General features: G+C 36.5%; 1 long non-coding RNA gene across 1 annotated transcript; it reads left to right on the top strand.

Moving 5' to 3' along the window:
• The first annotated feature begins 7943 nt into the window (after positions 1–7943).
• On the top strand, positions 7944–9521 carry LOC131227291 (uncharacterized). Its single transcript, XR_009162171.1, has 3 exons — positions 7944–8531; positions 8863–8981; positions 9122–9521. It is a non-coding gene; the product is annotated as an uncharacterized LOC131227291 (long non-coding RNA).
• Positions 9522–13579: the final 4058 nt, after the last annotated feature.

Below are 13579 nucleotides of genomic sequence, written 5' to 3'. Positions count from 1 at the left end.
GGATATCTAAGCTGTTGATGAGTGTAAAAGATTTCTTTCGAGTAAAATCCCTAGATCTGAAAGAAGACAGCAAAAAGCAGGAGTTCTCTCCCACTTAAAAAATCGACGATCAGAACCTCAGAAATCGTAGATCTTCTAAAATCAAAATGTCCCAATCAGGCACAGAAAGAAGCATAGATCGATTGATATCCCTTTCGATAAGGTAAACACAACTTCTATATATATCATCAATCGAAGATCTAAGCCACAAAAATCACAGATCTTCACAACTAAGAGCTTCTGCAGCTGAATCTGCTTCTATTTCATCCAATTGAAGATTCTGAGTTCAGAAGACACGTATTTTCGCATCTATGAGCTTTCCGGGTATGAATCTCTCGATTAAAGATCGAAAATGTAGAAAAATGGAAGGAGAGATTGAGAGAAGGGGCGGAGACTAGGGTTTTAACTCTTTTTTGGGAAATTGAGATCGAGAGAAAAGGAGAGAAAGGAGCGAAATGAAAAGAATCGAGCTTACCTTAAGCTGATTTGGATCTGGATCTAAATGATAAGGAGGTCTTCTAGCAGTTCTCCTTCTTCCAGTCAAGAGAGAGAGAGAGAGAGAGGGCGTGGATCGAAGCAGAGAAGAGGAAGTGAGGTATGGTTGTGGGCATTGTTTTATCATTTCTATGGTTGCTATAGTCAGCTTATTAATTGAGAAATGTTAGTGTATTCCCTCGACTGGCCTCACACGTGGAATCAAGGCACACTTGTGTAAGATCAGAGTCACTCGTCAGGCAATCCCTAGTGTATGGATACGATCTCTAAAAAGCAGGCCGATATATCATCAGTGCCACACGTTACAAGGATAAATCACTACCATTTTCAAAATGGTAGTGAACTATAATAACAGTCCAGCTCTCGACAAAATCAGATCATGAAAATGATTTTGGACCATGACCCAATGTATAGTAATTACCATAACCTCAAGCTGTGATATGCCCACCTGAGTTGTGGATAGGAGTGATTATTGAGATGTATGGTCAAAATGAGGATAGATTGATGCCCCGAGGCGGTAGGAAGTCGATATTCAAGAATCTAATTGGTCTGGATGTGATGCATAATTTAGGTGGACCACATCAAAGGGAACTATAATGGATATTGGGGAGGGTGATGGCCAAATATTCTAATTGGTGGTTAGGATCAACCTAACTAAATTAGGTTCATTAATGGGCCCATCCATGGTAGGTCTAGACAGATGAACGGTCTGGATATCACACACATATGACGTGTACTAAGATGGTGTGGTTGATAACTATGGTTTAGATGGTAGACTTTTAGCCTCGGTTCCTATGTAACTGAGGTTAAAAAGTTGACTTATAGCTTCACTTTCCTAATAACAAAGGTAAAAAAGTGGTAAAATAGTAGACTTTTAGCCTTGATTCCTATGTAACTGAGGCTAAAATGTAGACTTTTAGCCTCAGTTCCTATGTAACTGAGGCTAAAAAGTAGATTCTTGGCCTCGCTTCCTATGCAATTGAGGCTAAAAAGTATACTTTTAACCTCGGTTCTTATGCAACTGAGGCTAAAAAGTAGACTTTTGGCCTCGGTTCCTATGCAACTGAGGCTAAAAAGTAGACTTTTAGCCTCCGTTTCTATGCAATTGAGGCTAAAAAGTAGACTTTTAGCGTCAGTTCCTGTACAACTGAGACTAAAAAGTAGACTTTTAGCTTTGGTTCCTATGCAATTGAGGCAAAATAGTAAACTTTTAGCCTCGATTCCTATGCAATTAAGGTTAAAAAGTAAACTTTTGGACTCAGTTCCTATGCAATTGAGGTTAAAAAGTAGACTTTTCGCCTTGGTTCCTATGTAACTGAGGCAAAATAGTAGACTTTTAGCCTCGGTTCCTTTGCAACTGAGGCTAAAAAGTAGACTTTTAGCCTCGGTTCCTTAGCAACTGAGGTGAAAAATGACTTTTAGCATCAGTTCCTTAGCAACCGAGGTTAAAAAACACATTTAGCCTTCATTTTTTCAACCGAGGCTAAAAAATTGTGGCTAAAGGCCTATTTTCTTGTAGTGTATTTAAATTGCCCGTGGTCCATTCCACGGCCAACAGCCCATTTGTTTAGCTTATATTTGATGACATTATCCTGACTGTGCTGTTTGTGATGATATCTCTATTCTCTAGAATTATTTTCATATCCATTGCTTGCGTAGTTACTCTATTCATCATACACATTGACATCACATTACATGGGACAGCTATACAACCCATGAAAGCTATAACTTTCTCCATAGAGTAGTAAGATTTTCAAATAGGAAAATTGCTAAATCATGTAAATCTTTTTTATTATTATTAATTTATATATATATATATATATATATATATATATATATATATATATATATATATATATATATATATAATGGTTTGACTCTCCTTTATAAGTTTTTTAACCCATATCAGTCGAGTTCTCTCAATTGCATTTCAATGACTCCATACCATATAGTTTCATTGATTTCTTGTGCATGTGGATTATTTACATTTTTTTTGCTCATGTTAAGCTTATTTCATATCACTTTATTTATACATTGTGGGTTATCCAAAGAGATGTAATTAAGGACATGTTGTATGTTACAGACTGAGATATATTTGAATCCCGGATATATTGAAAGTATTCTAAGTGACCATACTCTACTAACTATAATGCATGAGAGCATCATGTGTAACTTGCAAGCATTCTCAGGATGGGCCACACAGTGACGTGCACATGAAATCCTCTCTTACCATTACCATTGGATGGTCAACTCATGTTGGGTTCAAGGACCAACGTTCAGCACAATTCATGATTCAAGTGAGCCGGAGGCTGGATCAAAGTGAACGTCGATGGCGTTGCGAGATGGAACCCGGGCCCATCTGGAGGGGGAGGGGTGGGTAGGGGTTGCAATGGAAAACTCGTGTTTGCTTTCACATATGGGTATGGTTGGGGTTTGAACACAAGGGCAAAAATGAGGGCGATTCTGGATGGCATCTCCATGTGTGCCCAGTTTGGTTTTTCCAGAGTGGAGATTTCCAATGTTTCTAGCATGGTGGTTGCAGCCCTTGGGAAAAAGTCCCAATGATCTTAGTCTTTGTGGCACTGGAGGAAAAGAATTGAGGCTCTGAGGCGCTCCATGGAGGTCTGCATCACCCACACCCTAAGGGAAGCCAACACGGTGGCGGATGGGCTGGCCCGTCTAGCCAGCAACAATTAAAGCACTACAAGAAAGAGGGTTTTTAGCGATGAAATTGAAAATTCGTAGCTAAAAGTGACTTTTAACGACAAAAATTTTCGTCGTTAAAGGCTGTAAACAATTTTTAAAAATATATCGAAAGGTTTACTTTTAGCTACGAAAATTTTCATAGCTAAAAACGCGGATGAGACTTTATCGATGAAAATTTTCGTCGTTAAAGGCTGTAAATAATTTTTGAAAAAAATCGAAAGGTTTACTTTTAACTATGAACATTTTCGTAACTAAAAAAATGTGAATGAGGCTTTTAGCAATGAAAATTTTCGTCGGTAAAGGTTATTTTCAATTTTTCAAAAAAAATTTGACAACTTTTAGCGACGAACCAAAACCGTCGCCAATAATATTTTTAGCGACGAAAATGTTCGTCGCCAAGTGTTGTAAATTTCAACTTGAAAATTTTCGCCCTGCTATTTAGCGACAAACTAGAACCATCACCAAAACATCCTTTAGCGACGAAAATTGTTGTCGCCAAAAGTGTTGTAAATTTTAATTTGGAAATATTCACCCTGACATTTAGCGACGAACAAAAACCGTCGCCAAAACATCCTTTAGCGACGAAAATGTTCGTCGCCAAAAGTGTTGTAAATTTAAATTTTCGCCCTAACATTTCACAACAAACAAAAACCGTCACCAAAACATCCTTTAGCGACAAAAATGGTCGTCGCCAAATTTGTTGAAAATTTCGACTTAAAAATTTTCGCCTCCAATTTAGCGACAAACCAGAACCGTCGCCAAAACATCCTTCAGCGACGAAAATCGTCGTCGCCAAAAGTGTTATCAATTTTAATTTTGAAATTTTCACCCTGACATTTAACAACGAACCAAAACCGTCACCAATAATATTTGTAGCAACAAAAATATTCGTCACCAAAATTGTAAATTTGAAATACAAAAATTTCGTCCCGACTTTTAGCGACGAAAATGTTCATCGCCAAGTGTAGTAAATTTGGCCTCAGATATTTTCGGCCTGCGATTTAGCGACGAACCAGAACCGTCGCCAAAACATCCTTTAGCGACAAAAATTGTCATCGCCGGAAGTGTCGGCTATTTAGCGACGAGCCAAAACCGTCGCCAAAACATCCTTTAGCGACGAATATTGTTGTCGCCAGAAGTGTCGTAAATTTTAATATGGAAATTTTCGCCGACATTTAGCGATGAGCCAAAACCATCGCCACAAATATTTATAGCGACAAAAATATTCGTCGCCAAAAGTGTTGTAAATTTTAACTATGAAGATTTCGTCAAGAAGTATACTTTTAGCGACGAAATTAATTTCGTAGCTAAAAGCTCTCTAGCAACGAAAATTTTCATTGCTAAAGGGTGTTTTGAATTTTAACACAAATTTCGCACTGTCTTGGAAATGTTCGCGGTAAGACTTTTACCGACGAAAATGTTCGTTGGTAAGTGTTTTCCTATATCTTTTTCCCGACGGCTGAAAACCATCGGTAATAATGTAAAAATGTTTTATTTTTTAATAATTTTATATAGTTTTTATATCATATGAATGGAAATTTTTTTATATATATAATTAAAAGGTAATATTTAAATGATTTGTAATATCACATGAAAAAGAATATTGAAAAGTTTAGAAATCCTATGTTTAAGATAAATTTTGAGAACAAAATAATGCTTTTAAAGAAAAAAAATCGGCATTTTAAAATTTTTGAGAAAAAATTTGAAATATGAGAAAAATTTTGAGATTTTGAAAATAGAAATTCCAAATTTGTATCTTAAATATTTTTGAAATATTTTATAATAAAAATGATATTTAGTTAAAAGAGTAAAAAAATATATATATACATTTTGAAAAAAAAATGTTATTTTTAAAAGGAAATTGAAATTTATTTGTGAAAAATAAAATTACTAAATTATTAAGCACATCTACTAATTGAACCTTTAATCGTTTTTGGACAATCTAATCAGTTCACATTGAAGAGTAAATAACTTCAGATGTTTAAATCAAATTTCACTGAAATTGTTGATCAATCTTGTATGCCCAATATCTTTCTCATATGTAGCCTGATTGAGGCAAATAACTAGTCAAATTGAGAGTATTGATCAGTAAAATAGAGTGAATGGACCAGAGATGTAAAATTGGTCAAATATTCTGGTTAAAATTGTGACCCAACTTACTGACCTCGTGAGAACCTAAGAATTGGTGTTAGTAAGTTTTGTGGGCCCCATCATGATGTGTGTCGAACATCAACACCGTGGATTTGATGTGTCCCCTTTAGGTTATGAGATATCTCAAAAATCATCTGTATACGAAACTCAAGTGGGCAAACCATCTAAAACTATGTGAAGACATCTTAAAAAATATAAAAGCACTTGGTGGGGCCCACATGAGTTTTAGATGCGGTTGAAACTTGGTCTGACCCCTCATCCAAGTGGGACACACATAATGAGTGGGTTGGATATGTGAATCACATTTAGGCAGGCCCAATATATGATTATGAATGTTTTAAGGAAACCCTTCTACCCTTCTCCACTACATTTAGGTGAGTTACTCGTTACCTTTACCAGAGTAAACTCTATGGGGTCCACTATTATTTATTTATTTTATCCACTTCATTCATTCATGTTAACAGATAATTTGAGGACTAAAGAACAAAAAGGAAGCATATCCAAAGCTCAAGTGGACCACACCACAGGAAATAACGTGATTGAACCTCTACCATTTAAAATTTCTTGGAGCCCATAGAAGTTTTGGATCAAGCTGATGTTTGTGTTTTCTATTCATTCATATATTTTTGATATTATGAACAACCTTTAACCATTTTTGGATAATTTGATCAGTCCATATTGAAGAGTAAATAACTTCATATGTTTAAATCAAAATTCACTCAAATTGTTGATCAATCTTGTTTGCCTAATATCTTGCTCATATGTAGCTTGATCGGGGCGAGTGACTAGTCAAATTGAAGGTAATGATCAGTAAAATAGAGTGAATGGACTAGACATGTAAAATGGGTCAAATATTCTGGTCAAAATTGTAACCCAACTTATTGACACCCTAAGAACTTAAGAATTAATGTTAGTAAGTTTTGTGGGGCCCATCATGATGTGTGTCGAACATCAATACCGTGCATTTGATGTGTCCCCTTTAGGTTATGAGATATCTTAAAAATCATCTGTATACGAAACTCAGGTGGGCCATACCATCTAAAACTATGTGAAGACATCTAAAAATATATAAAAGCACTTGGTGGGGCCCACATGAGTTTTGAATGCAGCTGAAACTGGGTCTGACCCCTCATCCAAGTGGGACACACATAATGAGTGGGTTAGATATGTGAATCACATTTAGGCAGACTCAATATATGATTATGAAAGTTTTAAGGAAACCCATCTCCATTATATTATGTGGTTTGGCCCACCCAAGTCACGGATTGACATTCTTTATACCATTCAACACTTTTCTTGGATCATTATAAGATATTAAATTAAAAAAAAGGGGCAGGTCTAAGGCTTAAGTGGACTACAAAGTAGGGATTGAACATCCACCATTAAAAATAACATTTACAGAAGTTTTGGATCAAGCTGATGTTTGTGTTTTCCCTTCATTCATATCTTTTTGATATTATGAATATGTTGGATGACAAATAAACATTACTGTGGGCCCAACGAAGGTATCAACAGTGGAAATCATTATTCGAGCTCATTTTACCAAAAATTTGGGATTAACCCACACCGTTTATCCATTTTTCGAGCTCATTTTATAGAATTATTCAAAAAATGAATCATATCCAGAGATTAAATGGACCACAACACAAATAAGGGGAACGGATTAGTGACTCCCCCTACACCATCAATTGGCTGGTGGTTGGTGCTGTGTGGGCGCTACCATGATGTATGTGTTTAATCCCTGCCGTCCCATCTATTTTTAAAGATCATAAGGGATAAGACCAAAAATGAGGCATATCATAATCTGAAATGGACCACATTACAGGAAATAGTGTTGAATGAGCATCAACCATTTAAAACATTCCGTGGACCTGTATGGAGGGAAAAAAAATATAAGATTGATCCAAAACTTTATATGGCTCCCAAAAGGTTTTTAATGGTCGACGCTCATTCAACATTGTTTCCTATAATGTGGTCCAGTTGAGGTTGGGATGTACCTCATTTTTTGTCTCATACCATAAAATGATATGGAAAAATAGATGGACGACAGGGATGAAACACATACATCATAGTGGGGCCCACAAAGCACGAACCACCAACCCTTGGCGCTGGTGTTAGCGTGAGTAGCCATTCGGAGCTGAGAGAGACGAGTCTCTCTCCCTCTCTGTCCTCTGTCACTCTCTCACTCTCTCTCTCTCTCTCTCTCTCTCTCTCTCTCTCTCTCTCTCTCTCTCTCAGGCATCTCTCACTCTCGCGCACCCTCTCTCTCTCTCTCTCGTTCCTCTCTCTCTCCTAGGAGCTCGAGAACCCTATTTTCGGCGTGGACTCGTGATCGGGGCTCCAACTCAAACAGGTATCTCTCCCTCTCTCCCTCTCTCAATCTCTCTTAATCTCAATACCGATTAAAACAATTTGGGGATTTAGGGATTTGGGGATTTAGGGATTTAGCAATTTGGGGCTGCTACAGCTGCATATGAGGAGGATGTTGGAGGTGAGGCTGAGGGTGAACATGTGGATGCAGCTGGGGTTCCTGCTGCGGTGGGTGCTAGAGATGTGGCTGGAGATGAGGCATTTGGGAATGAGGTTGAGGATGTTGCGGCATTTGGGAATGTTGTTGTGCATTCGACTGTGGATGAGATAGGGGCAGGTGTGGGTGTTGCTCCTTTCTAGCAGGAAGATATTTTTCGGTTGGTTGGCATCCCATTGGTAAAGAACTCCTTGGCTGGTTTTAACACTTCCATATTGTCATATGGATAGGTATGAATTGATAATGTGCATGCCTGCAAATGACATGGGTTTTAAAGTTTGGTGGATGGATGGTCTTCATCCAAGTACTTATGCCCATTTCATGTTATGCAGGAAAATCACATTGATCCGAACCAGCTATTGCTAGGTCCGGTACTATGATTTGTGCCCTTTGGCACTTAGCAAACTAGATTTCTGAGATGTCCTCTTTTCCAAACTGAAAACACAAATACTAGCCTGGTTCAAAATTTATGTCCTCATGAATGTTTCAATGGTGGGTGTTCATTCTCCATTTTTGTTTTTTCCTGTTATGTGGCTTACTTGCATTTCGTATCTGCTCCATCAGCTAGACATCATCATGATTAGGAACTCAAATGGACCTTCATCAGTATGATGTAAGTATCTGTTCTTCCATTGTTTCTATTATTGTTTTTTAGTCTAGTATATTAATCAGTAATAATTTTTCTGATTACTCTTGTTGATGAGGATGATGGTCAAGGTGGTCCTAGGTCCTTTCACAAGCATTTCCATATATACATTATATAATTTGGAATATCTATGCATCAATCTCTCTTTCATAACAATGTTCACTGACATGTGCTGCAGAAGATGTTCTCACTTTATGGGACCTAGACACAAATGTTCTTGTAGCTGTAATTGGAGATACGTACTCTTACAGTGATTGTATGAATATCATTATCTAATTGTGTTGTATGTGTAAAGAAGACATTTGACTTGGATCATTGTTGAAAAATGATTGATGGTTATCATACATATTAATTTGACGTGGAAGCTTACCGAAAGAGATGAGGCCTTGGTGCAAAGCAAGAGTGCCATAGAAAAAGGTTTATTTTTTAGTTTTAGTTTTAGTTTTTTTTTTTCATGCAGAATTCTCTGTTTTCATTGACGATTTCATTGAATTGAAGTTGGGTTTCTTTGGAAATTGGTTTGGGATCTGTTTGATAGTAGTTTTATGTTTGTTGAGTTGAATTCTTGAAGAAACGATGACCAAGAAAAGGAGGTGGTTGATTGATAAACAGCCCGATGGCAGTAGTGGAGGTTATTCAGGTGGGATCCATGATCTTGAAACACAACTCAAGCTTTATGGTACGGATTCCAAAGAACTCAAGTGGATTTTTCTTTTCTTTTCCTTTTTTCCTTTCTTTCTGGAAGATGACTTTGAAATGGCATTTGGTTGTTTTGTTTCTTTGAATTTGGTTCTCCAATGGTAGAAAATGGTAACTTTCATTTTGGGTTTTTAAATTCCTAGGTCCTCAACTGCAGAAATTCAAAACCCAAATCCAATTTTTGATTTTTGGATTCAAAATTGTTTGGCATTTAGAGAGCCAAAGTTTCTATGGCCTAAACATAGATGACTTGACCTTTTGTTATGTAGATGTAGAAAGAAATAAAGGAGCTAATTCAACATTGAGATCTTGCTCAATCCCCTCTCAAGGGCTCGTCTCTTTTCTCAACACTTTTCAGGTATATTGGAACAAACGGTGAGATTGATGAATGAATGGTGGCCCACTTCATGTTATCTTTATATCAAAATTCTCACTAGTTACTTGTGGCGGAGGATGATGATCCAGCCAAGTTTTCAATGGTGACTTTAAGATGGTCTATCAAGGCCAGATTGTGATCACTGGCTTTGTCATGTTCGCTTCTGACTCACTGCATCATGCTGGAGCCCAATTATGATTAAATTATCACAATATTCACCTGCCTAGAAAATTCTTGATGTTGGTTTTTTTTTTTTTTTTTTGGGTACCTAATATCTTACAATTTACGAAATATGGAATGATAAATCTGTGGAATGAATATTCCTGCTTGTTGCATTAGTTGTGCTGGTAGTTCTAATGCTTCTTTTCTGTTGATTTTAGGGTGACACTACATGATTTTTTTATTTTTTATTTTTGGCCATGAGAGATGATTCAAAGATGCTTGTCAAACAGTTGCATGAGGATGCCAAGTGAACTCATGCCCTTTGGAGAATATTGTGCGTATCTTTGGCCCTCTGGGTCCTCTAAAAGTATTGCATGATGATTGACCAATAGAATTAGAAAGGGCAAAGTTTTGGTGGGCCCAGGGATGGACACAAGGGATGTCCTTACTGTAAATCCTACCAATTCCAATCAAGTGGATCCTGATTACTCAGAATCTCAAAAGAGACTTGACAAGTGGATCCTGATTACTCAGATAGTCTGGTCAATGTGATTTCAAGCTATGATCCATCCACAATGGGGACCTTCATTTGTCATTATACAGAATTCACAACAGCATGGCTTCTCAACTGCCAATTTCATTTCCTCAGGCGCATGCTTCATGAGGATATATAGCTGTTGCAATTGATTGCCGCTACCGTGGTGAACAGGCTAGAAATACAACCACATACAGAGATGTATGCATGTAATCATTTGCAAGTTTTAGTTGTTGATTGTTTCTGGAATTTGAATGCAGGCTCTTGTATCTTCTTAGAAGAATGGCGATACAATGCCTTACATATTTGATACAGTAATACTGTGGCCTTTTGTTTTCTAGCAGATCATTTGTGCTTCCTTTTATTTTTTTTATGTATTTTTTATTTTTATAAATCAAGTTACATTCAATTTTAGCCTCGAACAATTCTTCCATGGGATTTTCAATGAATAGGATTATAAAATATAGAGGCAGGAATGGAATCAAGTTACATTTGAAGCAATGAAGAGAACATTGCGCGGGAATGGGATCTTCCCCTGCTTCTGTTTCCACAAATCTGCTCACGGGGTGAGAATGAGGAACTGTTGGGTTTTTGTCTATTTGATTTGGGCTGGATGAGTTCTTTTGTATCTACTCATGTCTTTTGGTAATTGATCGCAAGGTTACAAAATTTCACAGTTTCTCAAATTCAAATTTCACAGTTTCACATTGGGCTGATAGCCACCTTCTTGGCAGGCTACATACATTCAGTAATTGGTATGCAATCTGAACAAGTAATTCCTTGTTGTTGTTGTGGCTATCTGTATGTTGTTTATGTAATTCCTTTCCTAATGTCATTTGCATATCCAAGACTAGAATTATATCATTTCCTTTCCTCTTGTAATAAGTTAAATGCGTATGGGGAAATGAATCAAAACATGTATATGATGAGTTAATAAGGAGAAAAAAGTGGGGAATCTTCTTTCAAAGGAACTTTTTAGAGCTTATCTTAGGAAGGTTCCTTTGAACAAAGATTCATGGGCTGGTTTTAGCCAAAGCAAAGCTAATGAATAGGTAGCTAAAGCAGTATGATAAAGAATCCATGAAGATAGTAATCCTAAAGGATGAAGAAACTTTCAAAGAGCAGGTAGCCTGATTGTCACTCTCACATATATTTCTTTTATTTTCTTTTAAAATCCTATGTTTCTGTGTGTCCTGTGTGAGCATCTTATTCTGTTTAATGCTTGTTTCCAATTCTTTTTAGTCATGTTAAACTTCAATTCTGTTTCAGGTTTCTTTCTTGCTTGGAAATTAAATAGTTCTATTTGTTTCTTATGGTAGATTTAACCCTTTCATTAAAAAAAATAAAATTTACTATGCAACTCGAAGAGGCTGCTATCCACTTTCTGATTTTCATTGTATTTTAAATGAGTCCAGTTATATCTTGTGTATTATTCTCCTCTTCGGTACTCTAGGTAAATCACTTTATTATTGTAGAGGAATTTTCAAAAATAGTAACAATCAATCTGGTTTCTTTGCCTGTGTTATTGATGCTGCTTTCATATGGCTCATTTGAGTGTGTGTGGTCTCTAGTGTTCAGACAATTGATAATCCAAAATAGAAAAAAAAAAAAAAAAGAATCTAGTCATGTATCGATGCATTAAAGCAACTCACAAGACTAACTTAAAACCTTTTTACAGTCATCAGGATGGACTTATACGCTGCTATAGATTTCATTGGCTCAACATGTGTTTCCTTCATATGACACATGTATCTCTTGGGTTCTAGAGTTGCTAATGGGCTAAGAAGCCCTTTAAAATTAGTGATCTAGATGAAAAGTTATACATTTTTCTTAGTCACTGTCATATTTTAAAGAGATCCATGGTTTTGACTTCTATAGCTTCAAAAGATCGCAGAATCTAGTGTGGATTTGGGCTACATTCAACAATGGGGCCTCAATTTGTTATTTTGTATGCTCTTTTTTTTTAAGGGTAATTTGTATTGTCTGGGTTGCCAACTTGCCATGCATTTATGCCATATGGTGGATGAGAACCAGACGTTAAGAATTGTGTACTATTTGAATTCTAGCTCATGTTTTAATGGTAGCTACATTTTAGACAACAAATGCTACAAATGTCACACATTTGCTGGCTAAATGGGACTCAATTATTTTTATTTTTATTTGTTAATTATTCATTTACAAAAGCAAAGGGTGAACTTGTGAACACATGGTAGTGATGTCCATACATCTCTCCTTCATGTTCTGTGAGTATGCATCATCATCATCTTTTTAATTTTGCAACATGAACTATTAGTATAACTTCAGGTAAACCATGAGGAAGGCTAGTATTGTACTCAGTGTGAATTGTCTCTAGCTTTTAAGAACATTGAAAAGTGGAATTTCATTAGAAGTAGGTAAGGCGTATATTCGATTCCTATATCATGCTATTGCGGATGAGAAAACTCATTTTTTTCGTCATAAGAGGATTGATCGTAACAGTATGGTCGTCATGCACAGACAAAAAATGCTTGCAATGAATGTTTATGAGTACTTGGTAATTTTGGAGTCCTTGGTTAGGGTTTGGGCTAAAAGTATGAATGCTGGAGCCGACACTTTCGGAGTCTGAACTCATTCTTTTGAAAAATAGAAAAATGGGAATATTAGTAAATATGGATTTTCTTGTTAAGAAGAAAATGGAAGATGGATTGAAAAAACATAAAAGAGTTTTTTTTTTTCCTTCTTTTTTACTTCAAGAGAGAGAGACGGAGAGGTGAGAGTGGGGAAATCGAGGGAGAGAGCGGGGGAATGAAGTGGCCGCGTGAGATTTGCAAATAGCGAGTGTTGTTTGGTTTGAAAATGATGTTTCACATGCGTGGCGTGCGTGTCTATGAGAGGTGTCTACGAACACAGATTAGCTAATGAACGCGACAGTAGCGAGTTTGCAATAGATTTTTGTTTGACGAGTTCATCATTTGGGGTAAATTCAAGTCAAAGATAGCTTCTAAGTTTTGCTGGGTTTGCAAGTTACCTTATTGAGAAGTTTTTCTTTTTCTTTCTTTCTTTTTCTTTTTTTTTTTAACAGCAAATCTAAGTTTATTTCTTTCCAATTTTAGATTGTGTTAATTTTTGGATAAAGACAATCTCTAAATTTTTTTTTTCTTACCTTACCAAGGGTTTGGATGGAAACTAAACATTATGGTGGGCCTTAGCAAGTTTTTAATTGTGGCCATTCAATGAACACTGTTTCCTGTTGTATGGTCCACC

This window comes from Magnolia sinica, chromosome 15, assembly GCF_029962835.1.
Source record: "Magnolia sinica isolate HGM2019 chromosome 15, MsV1, whole genome shotgun sequence".
NCBI classification, from domain to species: Eukaryota; Viridiplantae; Streptophyta; class Magnoliopsida; order Magnoliales; family Magnoliaceae; genus Magnolia; species Magnolia sinica.
Note: the sequence above shows the minus strand (reverse complement) of the source record. Positions and strands in the feature narration are given on the sequence as shown.